Consider the following 23074-nt stretch of genomic DNA (forward strand, 5'->3'; position numbering starts at 1 on the left):
TAGCTTGTTTCGTGTTTGTTAAAATGCGTAGCTCCGAGTTGTGCGAGAAAATAGTTGAGTCTTCCGGAGGTGTCATGAAACTTAAGCACTCAGATGGAAACGTTGGTGAAGTCACCGTTGCACATGCCGGTTTTGGCATTCGCACAATTCGAATCTTCGAGTTGCCTTTTAAGATTACAACAGACCAAATTAATGCTGTAATTTCACCCTTCGGGAAAGTGCTCAGAAACTTTGCCGAGAAATGGTCAAGGGCGCATAAATTCCCAGTACTAAATGGCGTACGGCAGCTTCGAGTAGAGTTACAAAAGCACATCCCGTCGTACATCAATGTCTGCGGATATAGAGGGATTGTAATTTATGACGACCAACCGCGAACCTGTGCCGCCTGTAACAAGCCTGGGCACGTTCGCGCAGAATGTATACAGCGGCGCGTCGCACAGCTGCCGGCCGGCGAGGCCGCCAGGCCACCGGCGATGACAACACTGCCAGGAACCTACGCCGCCGTGGCACGCGAACGGCCGACTGTCTCCTCAGCCCCTGAATCGTGTGCAAATACAAATTCTCCAAACACTGAAATTCCAATGGACGTCAGTGCCGTCATAGCTGACGACCTACAAGAGTCCCGCCAATCTACGGAAATAGTTGAAGTTCCACCGAAACAGGCACCTGCAACTGTTAAGGCAGCAGATCCACCGGAAATTGAAGACCGACACACCTTTCAGGAAAGCGAAACTGACTTGGATACTGAATAAAGTCCGTCGAGAGGCAATTCTAAAAAAAAAAAAAAAAAGAAAGAAAGAGAGAAACGCCGGCTGGCACGCAAAGGTGCAGAGGAGACAGCTCCTACACTCCGACAAAAAGCAAAGGAAATAGGTAGTAGCTTAAGCCAACAGATGGCTGGCAACACGAGAGCGACACCAGTTTCTGAGGAGCGTTCCCCTTCTGCGCTGGAAAAACGGGACGTCCAGGGAAAGCTAACAAAGAAAGTATCTACCCACCCTCAAGAAGCGAGTCACTCTCCTGAAGATTCACTCGTCCAACCCACGACGACAACGTCAACCAGCTGGGCAGACGAAAGCAATCATTACAATGCGGATGAAGAAATGGCAGAAGTTTCAGAACCTAAAACAGACTGTATTCCAGCCCCAAAGGTGGCTGATTTCTTCATCGAAGACGTCTCCGTGAACGAAATTTCTAAAGAGCAAGAACACACCACTGAAACATTTGCTACCGGTGAATATTATTAAAATGAGTTTTAAAACTGACGCTTTCGAGACAAAACGGAAGAATGTTGTTTAAAGTTTGATCAAGTAGAACGAATAATGTCTGACATACAAGCGTACAAGATCGCTACAGTAAAACTTAATAAGATTCATAGTTCCTTTAAATTACAGAACTTAAAAGATTTTATATATGCTTCTGACAGTGACATTATCCTTCTACAAGAAGTGACAGACATTGAGCTCGGTAACGTACCTGGCTTCAACGCTATTATAAACCCAGGGCATGGAACGGAAATGGGCACAGCTCTGCTCGCAAAGGAGGGCATAGTAGTCCAAGATGTGGTAAAACTACCAAACAGTAAAGGCATAGCGGCCACAATAAACAAAATACGAGTCATTAACGTATGTGCCCCTTCAGGATCCAGCAACAGGCACCGCAGAGCGGAGTTCTTTAAAGAAGAAGTTGTCCCACTCTTTGGAACTCGATATGAACACCTTATCATGGGAGGAGATTTTAACTGTGTTTTGCATGCCAAAGACCAAACTCCCAATTTCAACAAGTGTACTGAACTGGAACGTATAGTTAATGACCTAAGACTAATAGACTCATGGGAGCATATGCACGGTGCAGCCCCTGGCTTCACCCACACCACAAGACACTCGGCGAGCCGTCTAGACAGGACATATGTAACTCATAATTGGAAACACCAAATTTTGCAGTCCGAAATATGGCCTACTGTTTTCTCGGATCATGCTGCGTACATATGCACAATCAGACTGACAAAACAAGAGACTATCGAGGTAGGGGCATATCGAAGCTCAACGTGTCACATCTGGAAGACCAAGCTTGTCAGGAGACATTTTACAAGTTATGGAGGGAGTGTAAAAGCAAATTTAGCTCGTACAACTCTGGCACTGACTGGTGGCTAAAACATGCCAAACCTAAAATATGGAGGCTTTTCATAAATTACTCAAAAGACAAAAACTTTTGGTACAAATCAACTATAGAATACTACTTTCAGTGTCTAAGGGATTTGTATAAGTCCGATGCAACAGTTGTGGACAACTACGTAAGAATTAACAAAATTAAAGCAAAAATCTTGGCTCTTCGGCGTAGACAACTTGAAGGCTACCAAATACGGTCCCGTGCCCAGAATATAGCACAGCACGAGGTCACTTCCATTTATCATGTCATTCGTGAAAGCAAAAGGGCGTCTCGCAAAATATTCTCTGAAATAACTACTGATGATGGATGGAAGCTGACGAAGCAAAGAGAGATTAAAGAGGCAATCGTACAGCATTTTCAATCCTTAATGTCCAGTCAACCAGTTGACGAACAGCTTCAAGACGAGTTAACGATCAACCTGCAGGGCACAGAATGCCACGCGGAAGCACAAACTCTCATCTCGGAAGTGACTGAAGAAGATGTCGAAGAAGCTATATATGGAAGCATGAAAAATAAGGCTCCAGGGGCAGACGGAATTCTGGCAGAATTTTATCGCAAATTTAGTGACCTCGTAAAAGCCAAGTTAACTCTCATCTGCAACGAACTACTAAACCCTGAAAATGACATCCCGAAAGAATTTCGTGAGGGACTCGTAGTGTTAGTGCCAAAAACCACCAACACGAAAACTGTAAGCGCTCTGAGGCCAATTACGCTTTTAAACAGCGATTACAAAATCTTTGGCCGCATCCTCGCTCGCAGGCTGAAAACCACAATGACCAGTGTCACTGGCCCTTATCAAACAAGTGTGGGCAAAGATAGGAGTATTCTCCAGACCCTTTGTGATTTCAGGGACCTAATCTCTACGGCCGACGTCTGCAAAATAAAATGTTCACTCATCTGACTCGACTTTGATAAAGCATTCGACAGGGTAAATCATCGTTTTCGCCTTCGGACCATGGGCGCAATGGGCTTCCCTCCTAGATTCATTGCAGTAGTAAGAAATACAATAACAAACAACTCAGCAGGATTTGTCATCAATGGGCACATTAGCCGCCCGATTGACGTCCCCAGCTCCATTAGGCAAGGGTGTCCAATGTCAATGGCACTCTTCGCCATCGTCATCGAGCCCCTGCTTGCCTCCCTTATGAAACATCTGCAAGGACTACAAATACATGGAGAAAAGATCGTGTGCCAGGCGTACGCTGATGATGTTGGCTTCCTAGTCGTGAATGGCACTGAAGTAGAGAGCGCACTACAAATAGTAAGAAAATATGAACAGGCATCTGGTGCAAAACTAAATAGAACAAAGTCGGGGATTTTCAACATCGGCCGTGGAATTGGGGCACAAACGCATGGTCTGTTACGCGAGCTTGTAACCATGAAATGTCTCGGCATAGATTTTAAAAGAAATATCAAGCACACTATTGCTGCGAATTATCGAAAATTACTTAACAGCATACGCGCCTCTGTACAAGCACATAGTATTAGGAAACCCGATGAACTTCAGAAAGTAACAGTGGCAAATGTATACATCACATCCAAAGTCAATTACGTAGCATAAGTTCTGCCACCACCTGCGCCCATGTCGAAAAGTATCGCATCTGCACTAGGACATTTTGTCAGCCGCGGTCATATTTTCAAAGTCAAATATAACATTCTGATTCTCCCTACGAAATGCGGTGGGTTAAATCTCACTGATATCAGCAAAAAAGCGTAAGCCTTATACCTTTCAACCACATACAAACAGTGGAAGGAACCACGTGACACCCTTGCTGCACATTTGTTAAATGAAATAGCTCCTGATGACATCAGTGCACCTATAAATGTCCAATACATACCCAACGGACTATACCACTTGAAATACTTCTTAGTGGAATACACCTACATACAGGCAAGGATCTCTGAAAAAGACATCATAAAAGAACTTTACAATAACTTGATGAAAGACAAACACAGAAACGACGTAGAACGGAAGTATCCTTGTAATAACTGGGAAACAATATGGCAAAATATTCACTGCCGGAACCTGCCAACGTATGTTAGATCGATCTGGTACTATGCTGTAAACAGGAAAATTACGACGAACTCTAAACTGCACTCTATTCGACTGGCCGAGTCACCGCTGTGTATATTATGTAATATACCAGATACCGAAGAGCATAGATTGCTGTGTGACAAGGTAAAAGACATATGGCTCTACATAAGACAAAAGATAGCGAGCGTCAGCAGAACTACACTCAACGCCGTTACGACTGCTGAATTTTTAAACCCTGACAGTATACCTTACCCTACAAGAAAACGAAACGCAATCAACTGGTTGAAAGGCCAAACGATGCATTACATCCTAACAAAAGAATCAAGCAATAGGGAGGACTTCCGGGTATACCTTACAACTGAGCACGAAAAGTTGATGTGTAATAAAAATACAAAGAAAACTACGCAAATTTTTTAACTAAAACAATACTGTAACCAATAGAAGTGCGTAATTTACATTATCCACCGAAGCATTTCGTTTATTAGACGAATGCTTTGTGGTACAAGTTTGCACTTCACGTAGCAAGAGGAGGACATCGAATAGCCAGTAATCAGAGAAGATCATCAATATAGACCAGTTAAGCCTATATGTATATATTACTTTGATTTGAGGGAAGCATACGACACAGTGATGACACTGGTATCTACCCTTTATTTAGTTTCTTTCTTTCATTCCTTCTTTTCACAGGAAGACATATTTATGTTATTTATGTGTAAAATCATGCAGCAGAAGCCTACTTTAATTCATTACCTTCTGAAGAAGGGAATTTTCTTATCAGCAATAATGAGTTTCCTTCTTTCCGTTTTACCATGCACGGAGAAATAAAGTTATAGATGCAGTTTCCATAACAATTATGTGAATGCCTTCTCAATGGAATTTACATTTATTTTTATTCAAGCCATGTTGCTAACAAAGGCAGCAGAAGGGGCATACTTAGTTTGTCGGTCAGAAGAAGCGCGTTTCCACATCATAAAGTTACATTCTCTGTTAAAGGTGGAGAATCCGGGGCGAGAAGGCAAAAATTGGCGAGCGTAAAGGACGGGTTGAAGGGGAGGAAGGAGACCCGACAATAAAAAAAAATTGGTAACGTGCTGAGCTGTGAAAAAGCGTCTGTTGTAGGTTGTAGTTCCAGTCTCACTGTAACGTTTTTATCCCTTCTGGGAAAGAGCTACAAGCAGCCAGATCAAACATCGATAAGTAAATCGCAAGAAAATAAATTTGGCTCGTAGTGCAATGGTGAAAACCTTACAATGCTGCACAACAGGTAATGTCTCTTTCCGCTGCTGACAAGCAAATTTTGGGTTTCTAGGAATACATTATTTTATTTATGAAATGTCACATTTGCATACCTCATGAGTATGACACAGCATACCAATTAATCACAGACCCAATCAAAATGTAAGTGAGTAGTATATTACTAATTTTTTGTCGATAGAGGTACGCTTGTGTACAGATACTCAGTTTTAAAAAAAGCAGACTTTCGTCGTAAAGTTGTCGTGGGTAGTTTTATTTCATTTCTTATAATACAATGCACAATTTTTGTAAGGTTTACTTTAGTGTTGTTAAAAAAATAGTAAACATGAGAGTGAAATTAATCATCAACGCTATATGTGAATTCTCTGATTTTATCTATAACAGCCTGACAAGGCACATGCAGTTTATTGATTACATGGATGTAGAAAACTTGTTCTGAGTTAAATCTGTCAAACAAAGATTGAAGAAGGATAAAATGCCACTACACTACAGCTAATATAGAAAAGTTTGCTCTTTTTCCACATGCGACTGTTTTGGGATGAGAAATTAAGGGAATTATATTCAAAGTTCCACTACATTGATAACTTCTCAGCAGACAGCAGAATTGCATTTTAAAAAAATTTAACAGTGAATGTACTCGAACTCCCTGCATCATTTCTACAGCACACGATACTTACCATTACCTTACTAGCTTACATGTAGCTGCTGCTTCTCCAGAACTCAATAACAATTCCTCCAGAACTTCTGCATTCCACAGTGCTGTGTGACAATGCATATGGCTGCGTCTAGACTTCTGAGAGACAAACAGTTACAGCATTTCTTTTACACTGCACGACGTTTTCAACAAACAGATAGTGCAATAGATTAGCTCAAGTGGAAAGGAACACTTCCTATTTAAATTTCTGCATCCTACACCGTTGGCAGTTCTGTGTAGGTGGCAGTTACGTAATTTTATTTCGGTGATTACAAAACAGAGTCGAATGTATGCACTGGGTAGCCAAGGCAGCTAGTTCATTGTGATTCGGTCAACCAAGTAAATTAATTTACTGAACATGCTACAAATTACTACAGGGGGCGTGTGTGTCAGAATTCTCATCCAGTGTGGCGAAACAACGATATGACAGTAAAAATTGGCGAAACAACGATATGATAGAAAAATTAATAACAGAGAACTGGGTTTGGTGGTCTGTGGGATTGGTGATAGGTTCATATACCTGTGGTCAGGGTTCGATTCTGACTTCTGTCAATTATTTTAGATAGGGAGAGACAGAGTCCTTTCTCTTCTGGCTGCACCAAGCGAAGAGGATATAATGGCATTGTGGTCTGAAATCCACATTAAAGATGATATTCCTTCTTTACCAAGTAGACGTTGGATTGAACCACAATAAAGTTTGGGGTGGCGACATGTAGAAACTATCACCAGTAACCTTTCTTATACTAGTTATTTATTTCTAGTGAAGAAACAAACGCTATGTAGGGTCACAGGACATTTATTCCATCTTTCATTTGAGCTTCTGTATGTCAATGAAATTGGTTTTGAACTGCGAACGCAACTCAGACCACCCTTAACGCGGAATTCGATCCCTTCGTGACAATACAGCTTGGCTACAATTTGTTGTTTGTTCAAAACTGCAGATTCCCCAATATCTCCACATATATAGCATGAAGGGTTTCGAATCCTGGCCCACCACTATTGGTGGAGAAAAATTCGGTAGCTGACGTCTATTTGTTTGTAGTCAACAACGATATGTGTGGGGCTCTATTCCCATTCAGCACTGAACTCTACATCATATTATTTCTAGTTCAAACATGCTCACATGTCGTTGCTGGTGCAACAAACCCATATTTAACGTTCGTTTTCTCTAGAATATAACAGCGATAGGTGCCGGGTTGGAGTCCTGGGAAGGAAAAAATTAATGTTTCGTCTCGTCATTTCACTTACAACGTCTAACTACCGCCGAGAAAATGCGATATGTCACAGTTGATCGTGCTTCGATAACAATTCGATTAAGTTCTGGGTTCGAATCCCTGCCCAACACAAAGCTTTACCTCACGGCATCTCAAGTAAGTTACTTGTGAAGAAGCAATATTTAACATCTCTCGTAGTTCCTAAACAGGGTCAATAGGTGCTGGGCACGAATTCACGTCCGTTAAAAATGTTTGCGTTATGTAATTTAATGTTGATATTTGCTAACTTATACTGTCGAGGTATATCACTCTCTGTGTGCCTAATCAGGAATGACTATTAGTTTCCGTCAGTCACGAGATCTTTGTTTAATCTGCATGACCTGAGTTTGAATCCATATGCAGAGCGAGACGGTTCTTCGTGTCGCTTGAATTTCATACATATTCTCAATTAACTGGTCGTGAATAACTTAAATTTTTAATGTCATTTTGTGTTAAGTAATAAGTACGGTATGTTACTTTGAAGAGGAAATCGTGAATACGAGGAACTTACTACGTTCATTGCCTATCTGACGTAATAATGAGAGTGGTAACATTTCAGGTATGTCATTTATTGTAATAAATGTGAGCTTACAAGCCTTAGGGACAGACTTATCTGTGATAAGGTGTTCCCTGATACTTGTAGTATCGTGGTAGTACGTTACATCTTGAGTTATTGCGATACAGAACAGGATTTTCTAGTGGTGACTTGTTGGAACCATTTTCAATAGTCAAACGACTGTACCGAGGAGTGATTAGAGGACCTGCTAGATAGCTGCGTTATGCGGGTTGCATGCGAATCAGGCGAAATGCAATTCAGTTCGTTCGGATACTTTCGAGCACGACTGTACATGAGAAATACACTTATGTATGCAATTTGTTAGTAGTATTAGAGTATAGTTCATATCTACTTGAATGCATTATTCCTTAAATAACTTAATATATTACCGATACACAAAATTCATTGATTGTAGCTTTGAATAGAGAAGAGAATTTACTTATGTCTGCACGCAGTAAGACGAGCAATACATTACTGCCGTGTGCTGTATACGTCAAACACAATGCAGTATGTCATTCGGGAGGAGGAGCCTCGGAATAAAAGTTCTTCCAGCCTTCTCCTCCCAAGCCACATTACCTTCTTACTGCATTCTTAGTATGTGGTGCCGGTGTATGTTTGTTTTATGACTGTTGTGTTGTTCGTGACCGTGTTGCGGCATGCATTGTCATGCATTGTTGGTTTTGATCCCTTAAATGTTGAGCCATTCTGGGTCATATTCACTTAGTGTTTGCGTTCTCCCATATAGTTTGTTGTGTTGTTTCTACTTGTCTACGCCGCCTTCCATATGGGTTTTGGCTCTTGAATTCTTCGTGCAGAGTTTTCGATACAATATCGGCTACGCTATTTATTGTGTTCCAGGCATCGAGATTAGATATTATTCTCGCGATGTTATTGTCGTTCTGTATGAGTCTCACTTGTGCTAGCGCGTTGCACAGCAGTGTGACGTGTTCTGGTGTCCCAGTTTCTCCGTATACGCGTACTTCATCGTTAGTTAGTCCCATACGGTTTAAATGTACCATATACGGCCCGCGTGTGGGGCGCGGGTGGAAATTATTTGTTTTATAAATGTAATGTAGAATGTAGAAATTATTGCAGTGTTCCCGGCCGTTTTAACCATACTCGTATGTGGGGCGGCGGGTGGAATAATTGTTGTTTAAATGTTCCTATTATTTATGCCGTTGTTTTGCCGTTCTCAACACTGGCTCTCTAACTACAATTTTGGCAACCAGAAAGTGATTAGCAAAATGTGAAGCCTGTTTTTAGAGTTCCTAGTGCCCACTTCATCTGAGAAATACACTTATAGCTACAGCTTATAGCTCTGAGGAATTAGGAGATTGTCTGGGATTCATAATCAAAAACGATCGTGTAAAAAAGTTCTCTGTATTCTGAAAGTCACAGATGAAAAAAAAAAAACCACTCAATTTGACTAACTAAACAGTTCAGAGTCTAATGCGCTGATGCAACTATAATGGTCCAAATTAAATGTTTAAATGAATGCTCGCCATTATTTGATGATTAGGTTCATCAAACGCCACGCTCAATAATGGTAGAATGTCTGTCCCGCGACGGCGCGTGAAAATACAACATATGCAAACTGAAGATAGATAATTAAAGTCATCCCAGAATTAACACTTTTCTCGAACATGATTCCATGGTTACGCGTATCCCGAGTAACTTAATACGGAATCGGAGGCTGTTTATAGCAATGATACCGACGCGACGCAACTCCCGACAACGATGGTGTGCTATTCAGCGTCTGGAGAGAAGTGGGGCCTTGCTCTCTCACGCAGCGTTCTTATATATAAAGCCGCGGTGCGGACGGCTAAGGGAACGCCTAATCAAATCGGCTCTCTCGACTAGCCGCTGGGCTAGTAATGCACCGCATTAAGTTTTTGAATAAATCATTGCTTCCTTTGCTGATGGCCGATGAAGCTCTCAATTTAAATGTGCATTCAGCACACAGGTAAGTAATCATAATAACAGTCTGACGTGGCTAAGTAAAATATTTTGGGCGAGAAAATTAATTAAATTACACTATACGCAGTAGACGAGCTCTGAACCTGCCCTTTGGAGATACGCTATCGCTGTAGTTTATAGTTATTGAGTTGAAACTTCTCACATCTTTATGATTATAGCGGATCTCCCGTCTACTTAAATTTAAACATACTAGCCTTATTTATTAGCCTACTTAATCTATCTTGCTTCCTTAATTTTTAAGACAAAAACCAGAAAATTATGAATTTCAACAAAAATTTTAATTTGTGAGATCCAGAACACAGTTTCTATTAAATTATTATGATAAAGGAATCTAAATATAAATTTTTAAGTCTCTAGCTCTTTTCTGTTGCGCCAATGATTTTTACAGAAAAACGTCCAAATTTCGAAAATGATTAAAGTTATGGAACTGATATTCAACACCTATTAATTTAGTATTACTCCTGACATGCTAGAAACGTTTTAGGTTATTTATTCGATTTTTAAAGTATTGCGCAACATTTATGACGTCAGAGCTAGTTACAGCGGACTGGCAGGCTCACAATGGAAAGACTGATGTGAATTTATTACGGGGTGAGTAGGCTGCTTCCCTACATCACCCTCTAATTTAATTTTTTTGTTTTTGAATGTTATTGAACGAAAAAAAATTTAATTACAAAGAGGGAAGCAAGAGTACAGTTTAACTCCACATGAAAATTAAAATAGAATTGTAAACATATTGAAATATTAAAAGAAAACGCATTACCTACTTCAATTATTTGAATTGCTGGCATCTTCACTGCCTCTTAAGCAATATTATCCCTCAAAATGTAAGCAAAATCAATTAAACACTTTGACATAAATATTGCCTTAGACAAACAAGCACATAAAAATATGTAAAATTACGAAAATCTGAAATCCATTAAATACATTTTTACATACTCAAATTCAAAATAAATAACAGTTATTCATGATACATAAACAGATGATTATATCTTAGCAGTCTTTTCTAAGCCTGAAAGAAAATGTCACGCTTTGGCTGGCGTTCTACACTTCCATTCACAAGGGTAGAGGAGGAGAAGTTGCTATGGTGTGCGCCCTCCACATTCACTCTAAATTACATGGGGAAAAGGGAGGGGTCACTGTGAGTTGTGTCCAAGTCACTCCATGCTTCCACGCAGCTACCAGGCTGCCATTATCTGGTTTGTCCCGTAGAACAAACAAAAAGAAAGCCTCAGACTCTGTTCACTTATTATCTAAGGGTGGGTCACGTTGAAATAGGGATATATACATTTTACCTGTCAATATGTTACTGGAACAAAGTTAACAGAACGTTTTCAGTTTTACTCTATTGGTTACTTAACTGACAAAATCGATAAACAAATGGCTGATAACGCCGTTAGTCACGTACTAGAGAAAATTTTTGCTCAAGGCATACAATCATAAATCCTATTTAATTTCAATTTATTATTTCTGGGCCGGAACACTGAACCAATGCTCGGTACATTCCTGACAAATCTGTATTTTATTTACTTAGCTGACTCATCTTCGATTACCTTATTCTTAGAGATAGTATGAGTATATTTGATTAGTAGTTGTATTATCAGCTTCTTTGTACATTTAAGTAACTTGTGGTAATAGTACAGTTCTGAGAGTTCAAAACACACTACGTTTAGTTGACTACTAAATCCACTTATTAGTCCTCTGCTGCTGTGTCAGTTCCACATCTGCAATTATGTACTTACTTCATCGAAGTGTATTTATGCTGAACTATAAATAATGTTTCACGTCTGTCATTATGTTACTTATTTACTTTAAGTAATAGTCATTCCATTAACATTTAAAGCACAGGATAGCACATTTATTTCATATCTATAGTGAATTGCAGCTGATCAGTTTGCTCACATGGCAATCCATTTCCACTCGATCGGACACTGAAATCACAGGTAGTCTCTCTCGACCTACCACTAAAGTGCATCAAGTAATTATGGACGAGCGTGATGTTAAATTCCTTAAACCTATAGGACACCATGAGCTGCTCTGTCTCATCTAACATAAGGGTACCTATGGTTGCATTCACGCCTCCAACTCATACCCTCAATACGTGTAGGTGTGTTCTGTCACACACTACACCAAATAACGGCCAGCTCCAACCTTATAAATATTTCAGGGACGTGTCCTTCACGTCTCAACCACAAACACTACTCAATTCTATTAGACTGCCATTCCTTGCTACACAAGGTGAGTTTATTCTTACAATTTGTCTGCATATTTTTCATAACACTAAGCACTCATTCTCTATTAATTAGTTAGCTCTACAGCATACAATAGGTTTCACTGCCACTTCAGATCTTGCTTGATCACGAATTTGTACATATTATTGTGGGACCATTTCCAATTAAACAACAACTTTGTACTTATAATATTACCAGGGTTCTATACATATTTGTTACTCAAATACCTTTGTATCTTAATTACATCATACTTCTCTGTTATTTATGTCAGTGTTAGGTTTGTCATATTAGGTATTTTTCTTCACAAATCGGTCGATAGAATGGTTACAGAACTCATGGCTTGATAGCCATGACGGAAAGTTTTCGTACTGGAAAGAAGGGGTCGAAATTTTTGTGGATAGGAACGATGAAGAATGAGTGAGACCTGAAATGGAAAGAAGATCTCACACAGCTGGGACTGCACAGCTGCCACACTGTGTAGAGGTTACAGAACAACCTCCTCCCTACACAATTCATTAGCTTAATGATTTCCTTGATAACCATAACGGAAAATTTAATATGTTGGAAAGAATAGGTCGAAATTTTGGTGGATAGGAAAGATGAAGAATGAGTGAGACCTGAAATGGAAAGAAGATCTCACACAGCTGGGACTGCACAGCTGCCACACTGTGTAGAGGTTACAGAACAACCTCCTCCCTACAGATTTCATTGGTTTCAGAAAATTTTCATATTGGGAAGAAGGGGTCAACATTTTTGTAGACAGGAAAGATGAAGAATGAATGAGACCTGAAAAGGAAAGAAGATCTCATACAGCTGGGACTGCACAGCTGTCACACTGTTTAGAGGTTACAGAACAACCTCCTCCCTACAGAATTCTTTCACTACCTATGAACTTCTTTAGGTCGATCACGTTCCTGAGACGTAATGCACATGCATTGGCATGTGCTTTTCCTATGATCCTGAAAGGTCCTTGGTATACGAACATGATTTTCTTTGTTTCTCCATTTATTTTCTTTGATTTTTCCTTGGTTTTGACACGAACTAACTGACCTATTTCAAAACTGGTGGGTACAGCTTTTGCGTCATGACGCTTCTTCCTTGCCAATGCTCTTTTTCTTAAATTTGCCCTAGCCTTTAACTTCTTCTCGTCTGTGGATATTTGCGTGCAATCACATTGTGCGGTTCTTGGCCAAACATCAATTTGCAAGGCGCAAAACCAGTTGCATCATGCCTTAAGTTGTTAATTACATTGTCAAAATACTTTATGTGCTCTGCCCAACTTGAGTGTTTCCGAGCACAATAAGTCCTGCAAAGCCTATTCAGTTCTCTCATAATACGTTCACTCGTATTTCCTTGGGGAAAATATGCAGATATTTTCAGATGTTTCACCCCGGCCTTATCTAGACATTCCTTAAATCTATCAGAAGTAGATTGAGGCCCATTGTCTGACAGCAAATTCTTCGGAACGCCAACGTTCACAAACAAATCTTTTTCCAACTTTTCTACAAACATTTTTGCATTTGCTCTTTTAATTGGTTATAGCTCAACATATTTACTAAATCGATCCACAACAACAAAAACATGGGTGCACCCACCTCTCGAAGCAGGAAGAGGGCCAAACAAATCACAAGCCAGTAATTCTAGGGTTTCAGTTGGCTCTACTGAATGCGTATCCCCTTGTATTGGAGTTAGCAGCACGGACTTTCTGGCACACTACACAAGATGCTAGACACTTGGCAACACGGTGGTACATGTTGTCAAACACACCCTTCTCTTTTAATTTTGCAATGCACTTCTTTTCACCGTAGTGCCCATACCTCAGGTGTACATAATCGATTAGTAAATCTAAATGTTGTGAGGGAAAGCACAGCATCCACTCAGAAACACCTACCTTTCTCCTCCTAAACAGAATACCTTTATGCAGACAATAATATTGCAAAACCTTACGGTAGTTCGCATTTTCTAAATAGCTCTTCACTAATTTCAGTTGGTCATCTGCATTCTGCTCACGTCTCAAGTTCTTAATCACTCTCTTTAAAGCACTTTCTTCCTTCACTTCGTGCAACGCAAACATTCGTACTTCACTTAGGTCTGTTGCTGTAATTCCCGCGTCGTCACAGAGCTCCGCACTTCTAGATAACCCATCAGCTACCAGATTGTCTTTCCCTTGAATATATCTAACCTCAAGGTCAAACTGCTGGAGATACAATGACCATCTTACCAAACGAGCATTCCTGAACTTACAGGTCTTTAAAATGTAAACGCCTTATGGTCACTATAAACAATTATCTTGTGACCTAATAGATACAGCTCAAATTTCTGTACCCCAAATACAATTGCCAATGCTTCCAGTTCTGAGATGCCATAATTTCTCTCTGCTGCCTGTAAAGATCGACTTGCGAAAGCTACAGTCTTGTGCACTTCTTGTTCGTTCTCTATTTCTACTAGGAATATCTCCACAGCTATACCATAGCCACTAGCATCAACAGACATACAGAATGGTTTTTCAAAATCGGGATCATGTAAAATGGGACTATTAATTAAAGATTGTTTAAGCACCTCAAACGCCTGTTGACATTCTGCTGTCCAAACCCAAGGGGTATTCTTTTTCAGCAGGAGGTGAAGACAGGGCGCATTAAAAGCCTGATCACTAACAAAACGCCTATAGAAACGGAAAAGACCGAACGTCGATCTCAACTGCTTCTTGTTTCTGGGAGCCTCAAATCTTTCAATGACAGCTAGCTTGCCTGGGTCAGGCGGAATACCTTTTCCACTTATCATATATCCCAAGAAACCTATTTCCTCTTTAACGCTCTCTGTCTTTTCAATCTTTAGTTTCATATCACCTCTCTCAATAGCCTCTAACACTTCCTCTAATAAAGCTATGTGTTCTTCCCAGGTAGGAGTTGCTATTAACAGATCATCTACGTAGACTGTTATTTTATTATTTAAGGCTGGTCCTAAAACATGGCACATCACACGTACGAAGGCACAAATAGAGATATTAAGTCCGAAAGGTACCGCACGGTATTGGTAACAAACTCCTTCGTACAAGAAAGCTGTGTACTTCCTTGAACTTTCCGCCAGTGGCAAATTCCAATATCCACACGTGATGTCCATAGAAATTAAGAATTTTACTCTCTAACCACAATTTTGGCAACCAGAAAGTGATCAGCAAAACGTGAAGCCTGTAATTAGAATTCCTAGTGCCCACTTCATCTGAGATATACACTTACAGCTACAGCTTATAGCGCTGAGGAATTAGGAGATTGTCTGGGATTCATAATCAAAAATGATCGTGTAAAAACGTTCTCTGTATTCTGAAAGCCACAGATGAAAAAAAAAAAAAAATTCACTCAATCTGACTAACAAAGCAGTTCAGAGTCTAATGCGCTGATGCAACTATAACTGTCCAAATTAAATGTTTAAATGAATGCTCGCCATAATTTGATGATTAGGTTCATCAAATGCCACGCTCAATAATGGTAGAATGTCTGTCCCGCGACGGCTCGTGAAAATACAACATATGCAAACTGAAGATAGATAATTAAAGTCATACCAGAATTAACACTTCTCTCGAACATGATTCCATGGTTACGCGTATCCCGAGTAACTTAATATGGAATCCGAGGCTGTTTATAGCAATGATACCGACGCGACGCGACTCCCGACACCGATGGTGTGCTATTCAGCGTCTGGAGAGAAGTGGGGCCTTGCTCTCTCACGCAACGTTCTTATATATAAAGCCGCGGTGCGGACGACTAAGGGAACGCCAGATCAAATCGGCTCTCCCGACTAGCCGCTGGGCTAGTAATGCACCACATTAAGTTACTGAATAAAACATTGCTTCCTTTGCTGATGGCCGATGAAGCTCTCAATTTAAATGTGCATTCAGCACACAGGTAAGTAATCATAATAACAGTCTGACGTGGCTAAGTAAAATATTTTGGGCGAGAGAATTAATTTAATTACACTACACGCAGTAGAGGAGCTCTGAACCTGCCCTTTGGAGATACGCTATCGCTATAGTTTTATAGGTATTGAGTTGAAACTTCTCACATCTCTATGATTAAAGCGGATCTTCCTTCTACGTAAAATAAACTTCCTAGCCTTATTTATTAGCCTATTTAATCTATCTTGCTTCCTTAATTTTTAAGACAAAAAGCAGAATATTATGAATTTCAACAAAAATTTTAATTTGTGAGATCCAGAACACAGTTTCTATTAAATTATTATGAAAAAGGAATCTAAATATAAATTTTTAAGTCTCTAGCTCTTTTCTGTTGCGCCAATGATTTTTACAGAAAAACGTCCAAATTTCGAAAATGGTTAAAGTTATCGAACTGATATTCAACACATATTAATTTAGTATTACTCCTGACATGCTAGAAACGTTTTAGGTTATTTACTCGATTTTTAAAGTATTGCGCTACATTTATGACGTCAGAGCTAGTTACAGCGGACTGGCTGGCACACAATGGAAAGACTGATGTGAATTTATTACGGCGTGAGTAGCCTGCTTCCCTACACGCGGCCTGTCGCGAAATGGACCATACCCCGGCTTTGGTCGACATGTTTTAGTTGTAGTCTCTCGCGTACATCAGGAAAGAAAGAGTGTACTCGGCGACCGTTATCGGATACATCCCACCCTCTCTGCCATGTTTGAATCCGCCATTATTTTATTTGTTTTGCTCATAATGTTGGTTCCCGTAATTTCGGTGACATTTTCGAGCCTGTCCCTCTTAAGCCAGTAAAGTGCAGCTCTATAATGTGTTGTTATGTCTATAGGCAGGTATCCATCAATACGCAAAGTGCCTCTACGGACGTGGTGTTGAAGGCTCCGATTATTCTCAGGAGAACACTACGTTGACTTCGTCTTTCAATTGTCTTGTTAGTCTCCATGTTCAGTCTGTGAGCCCAATCACTTGCAGCGAAGCATGCGATGGATTCAAATATCGCAATGTGGTAGGTCCTTATTGTCTTAATAGGTAATTTGTACTGAGTTGTGTTTAGCCTTGATAGTTTGTGCATAATTTAGGAGGCTTTGTCAATTGTCAGTTCTGTTACAGCATGGTGGTTAGGGTACAGTCACCTTACTGCGTTCAAGAACTCGTAGAATTCAGAGATACATGCACAAATTGTTCAACATTATGGCTGCATACAGTAGAGGAACACTTTGACGACTGTGACTCATTGTATCGGGGTAGCTGAGCGACGCGCCATAAAGTACCATCGGTAAGGCAATGAACAAGGGTGAGTTGCCAAACTTGTACTGACATTAAAAGTTTCAAAGTGTCACGCCAACACGGTTCAAGCCTTCATAAAAACGAGTAGTGGACACTAAGGTCCACTAAAATGTGTCATAGCAAATAATCAAACGAGCAAATCAATGTTGTTGTCAAATTTTTTGTGAACGGTCGTAATTTTACTGACATGTAACATGAATTTTAGTTGTTAGCCGAAGAAGTTCCTTGATGCAGGAGTAGGCCAGTTATCTGCCTCTAGTATGGAATTCATTAACTGCCCATTAAAGAGATAGTTGCTATTATACGACAAGTAAAGGGAAGTGCAACTTCCTAAAGGCAAACGATAGGTCTTTATCGTACTCAGTATACGCGGAATCCTTAGGTTCTTGCCATGGCATCGCTGTCTAGTTCTCTGGTACACATCGCTGCACCTGCAGCGTCTCGCAGTTTGTAGGGTAGGATCCCGGCATCGGTAAACACTAAGCGTAATCTTATACTGCCCCGACCGACAACCCATTAGAGCGAAGTGGTTGGACTTTGCCGGTTTCCGATACGGATCGCTGCCGCCTACGTGATTCCCCTCAGCCCTGCCTGAGGACCCTTGGCGACGGCGCTTTGAATTACTCCAGAGAAATCCTCGCAGACTGAGCACCAAGCGTAATACGTTTATGACTTACTCACGTGAATGTAAATGCGCAATAATAACACAGAACATTACGTTTATAAATATACACAATACTACCAATATATCAATGGGAGAAACAAGAGGCAATGTCGTACATACTTTCCTGCTGCTTGCGGCAAGGTAGTTAGTTATAATTACTCACTGTCAAATAGCTTTATGGCTACTGATACATTTTCCTTAGCGGTTTCTTTCAAACGTAGAAGAGAACATGTAAGTGGTTCGCCACATTTATTTACTTATTTTATTTATATTTTCTGATTAGTTCACCTAGAGAAAAATTTAATTTCTTGTCCATCTCAGCCTGCTGATGTATGTTTCGATTTATTACCTCGTGATACTTGGTATTCACTTAAGTGTACTAGATGCATGTAAATACAGGATGACAGAAAGCTCACCATAAAAAAAAGTTACTCTCTCCTTTAACCAGTGATCGTTGTGAAGCACTGTACATTATGCTGTACTGATATGAGGGGGGCACGTGACGCTGCGTCATAAACTTGGGTGGTACGTATGTGCCAGTCGCTTGTATGGAATCAGAGGAGTGAGGTAGGTTGATGCAGGGATGTGTAGAATATTACAGAGAAGCTGTTGTGTCTGCACATTCCCATAACAATATCGTGAACAAAGGTGACAGATTTTTGGTGGATCAGGATGGAGTTCCGCTATGTCTTTCAGTCATGTAACAACTCATAAGAAACTAACCGACGAGACGTGAATACTGGTGTCACGCAATGTGAATGACAATCGTTTTCAACACCGACAGGAATTGTTGCTGTGAGTGAATGCAGGTCAGTCTCAGTTTACGAGCGAACATTACAAAAGTGACAGCAGACAACGGATACTTGTGGTTGGGTACTTTGCAACAGGCCATTATTTAAAGGGCGCATAAAACTGCATGACATCAAGCGGGGAAACAACACAACAATTGGATCGGAACACTAGAGACGTGTGGTGTGGACCGCCTCGTCACGGTTTCGCCTCTTTTCAAACTCCGTCAGGCATCGACTGCGCCGACAGCCCAATGGGACTCTTCAACCACTGTGTGTGGAGACTGCAGTACAAGTCGAAAATGGTTCTAAGATGTCTTTGGGTAATTTTCATACCATGACTTGGACCCACGTATTCAGGTTACCGTTTAAATCATCCCGCAGAGTAATCTCAGCATTGTCGGTGAACTAGAATTGCCTTTTTTTTCTATGTATCTTCTAAGACGACAACGGCCAAGACGCAAAAGATGCATCCGAATGTTCGATGAACACTCAGGAAACCTGTCGTATCTCAGCTGGGCTGCAAAATCACCAGATCTTAATCCTATAAAAAATGTATTATCAGACGTCATCGTTAGTAAGTGCCGTCAGTTGGATATGGCGTAACTGACGAAGCTTGTACACTCTTTACCTAGCCGAAATGAGGCTAGAAACGGTGTTACGCGGTGATACTTGATGTCACTCGAGGATAATTAATTTTTACCCTGTGCGATTACGTGCAAGCTGGTATTGTATTTATCAGGTCTACGAAAACTGTTTCTACAAAGACGTGGAACCTTGTAGCACATAAATTTGTTCAATTTGATGTCTGTCTTTTGTATTCTCGTATTTTGACACAGTTCCTGATTTGTAAATGATACTGTATGTATTATCTCACATTCCTTTACTTTCTAAGCGGTGAATATTTAGGACTGAAATGAAAATACTGGTATTTGTGCTGTTTTCCCTACACTTCTGTCGTTTTCTTAATTTATACCACTCCTTGCTGTTATCACTATTGCTGCTGCGCGCCCCTGTAACCAAGCTGTCACTGTGCCTGACTCTCAAGAAAGGGAGCCAGCTTCAAGTCTCTGCACTGCCAGGAACATTCCCTTGGTCGGAGGACTGAAAGAGATGCACTCGGTATGACAACTGAGGAGCTGTTTTACTGAGAATCAGCGGCTGCAGTGTGTGGGAAACCGACAGTGACTAAGGCCAGGAGACATGGTGTGCTGAGCCCATGCCTTTCCACATCTCATCCAAATGACGTCACAGGGCAGAAGACGACAGAGTTGCAGGTCGATATCGCCTGAACTTACGGAGCTAATCATAGACTTAGTTCTTATTTCACTACTACACCAACTTCTACTAATTTTTAAAGCAGAAGAAAGTAAGCCCATCAACACAACTTAGCATCACCGAAAACTCTATGACAATTACTACACATTTACCCAGCATCCTTACTTTTCTTGAGCAAATGAAATTAACGCCAATAACACAGCGTAACATCACAGAAAACTGTATGAAAAATAATAGACATGTATTTGCGCTTCGGTTGATACAATATGCCCTCTCTCTCTCTCTCCCTCTCTCTCTCTCTCTCTGTCTCTCTCTCTCTGTCTCTCTCTCTCTTCCTCCCACAATTTCCCTCTCACCCTTTCACGCTCATATATACTGAAACGGGGTAGCTGAAGCCGCAAGTTAGGCATACTTGTCAGCCTAGGATACGCCGGCACGGTAGCTCAGCGTGTTCGGTCAGAGGGTTAGCTGCCCTCTGTAATATAAAAAAACTGGGTGAATGGATCAATAAGGAACTTCAACGGGCGACTGGGAACGTACGCCACGAATACTTGCAACTATAACGAACAAAATGAGATTAAAAAAAAAAAAAAAAACATACTGTCTGCCATCAGTCCACTTGACATTACATTCTGCAACAGCTACACCTAGCCTCTGGAAAAGCGAGGAGCGAGTTCCTTTGTTTATTCACCCCCGCACAGGCCATACGAATCCCACTTTACCCCACAAATGTGTCAGTAAGTAGACCCGAGAAAGAGTATTTTGAATTTGCCCCCAATATGTCCTGAGTTCCCACGGCTGTGAGATAACATTACCGACGTAACTTTGTGGATGGGAAGCAAAGGGACCAGAGCGATTCGGCCTGTGACAGGCGTACAAGACAGTCTAGTGCGGCACAAGAACGCTGCCTCTGCTCTAACACTAACATCCTCCACGGCTGAAAACGGGTTGGGTGTTTCGTACAAGAGCGCTTCCGGTGACCCTTCCATTGGTCTCTGTAAGTGATGGATGTTTGTATAAGCGATCCTCTGGTGTTAAAGAAAAATGTACTAGTCTAACTATGGTGTTTAATTTCAGTAATTTCAATTGCTATGGATAGGCAAATGTTTCATTGCCCCTTTCATTTGCAGTTCCGTGTGATTTCGTGTTCTTGTATGTAACTTCGAATTATATGCTTTGTGGCAATAGGGAACCTGTCAAGTTTTACGCAAAACGATAAAGTCTCCTGAGTGATTTTAATGGTGGTGTTGTTCTTATTGTTTGATAGTCTGTGTGCTGAGATGCGAATCATGGTTTTACAAACCATTAGCAGACTACATACTCTAGAGATGTTTGCTACTCTTAAATGACTGTCTCCAAATTTTAGAATACGAAGCAACGAATATACTGAGTATCCATACGTGTGCATAATTTCTATCCTTTTTGAGTTTTGAATTTCTTGTAGATAATGTCGAGAAGTATGGAATGAAATTGAGTGTGGAGAAAAGCAAGACCATGGTAACTAGAGTGGGGACAAGATATTTAAATAGTGGACAACTTTAAATATTTGGGAAGTGTATTAATGAGGAATGCTCGTTTGGAGAGAGAAATTAGCAAAATATTACAACAGAGCTGCACATTTTACCAGTGTGTGGGGGCTTGGTGTGGGGAATGGAAGTTCCATTGATGCGCAAGCTGGTGCTATACAAGACTTACTTCACACCCATGCTAATTTACAGTTCAGAGACTTGGACTATGGCTAGAAGAGAGGAGAGTGGGATACAATCCAGTGAAATGAAGTTTCTGAGAAGTATGCTAGGGAAGACGAGGAGAGACAGAGTGAAAAATGAAGATGTTAGGAAGGAAATTGGAGTGAAGAAGTTGACTGAGAAAATAGAAAAGAATGAGTTAAAATGGTTTGGGCCTGTGAAGAGGATGGGAGGGGGAAGAGTACCAAAAAGTATGATGGAGTTGAAGATTTAGGGCAAGAGGCCAAGAGGCCGAGAGCAAGATGGATTGATACAATAAGGATGAGTTTAAGGATGAGAAACCTGCTATGAAACTAAATTGTGAATGAAGAATGGTGGAAAGACCGAGTAAAGTGGCGAAGTACCATTGATACCCCAACCCAACCAGATGTTGGATAGAGGTGAAACGAAGATGATGATGATGGATGTAAACTCTGGCCTTCAGCCCACCACATGACCAAAACACTGCTGCTACAGTTAAATGGCGTTGTTCAAATTGTAAATCACAAAGCAACTGATCCAAAGAGCAGCCATATGTGTGTGGAATTCTTTTAGTTTTCCGATTTTTGTTTTTCTTGTTAGCGAAAATTTTGGCCATCACTGCACCATGTGTTCAACACTTTACGGCTAATGTTAAATGTAGTTCTTCAATTTATAGATCTGAAGCAACGAATCCAACCAATACCAAGATGCGTGCAGGCTCTGTAAGTGTTTCCCAGTTTTGCAAATTTGCACTGATAACGTAATGCTTCGTCTTCAGTGCTTTACGTGCCATGAATCCGGTCACTAAGAGTACATAGCTTATGTCACATTATGTGATACATAATCGTGAGGATAATGGGTACCTACTGGCACTGGAATTTCCTCTTAGTTTCTGGTTTCTTTATTTTTGTTCCCTTTTTATGTGACGGTTGAGGATTAGTTTCTCCCGGTTTGACACTGCCTCACGCATTCTTCGTTACTCTCTTATTACGTGAAAGATAGCAAATTTTTTATTAAAATTTGTTGGATTCCTGCACGCATCTGTATGCAAGTGAATTGAATATTCTTCACTTCATATTCCAGATAGCCTATCAATTCTTGAAACTGAGCGGAATTCGTACATATATATTCCAAAGTCATTAAGAGGGTATCAAAATCTGCGACATTTCGAGTAAAAAGAATTTTCATAGAATTTTCGTGAAAAGATTACGCCTTAGTGA

This window comes from Schistocerca piceifrons, chromosome 5 (assembly GCF_021461385.2).
Source record: "Schistocerca piceifrons isolate TAMUIC-IGC-003096 chromosome 5, iqSchPice1.1, whole genome shotgun sequence".
Lineage (NCBI taxonomy): Eukaryota > Metazoa > Arthropoda > Insecta > Orthoptera > Acrididae > Schistocerca > Schistocerca piceifrons.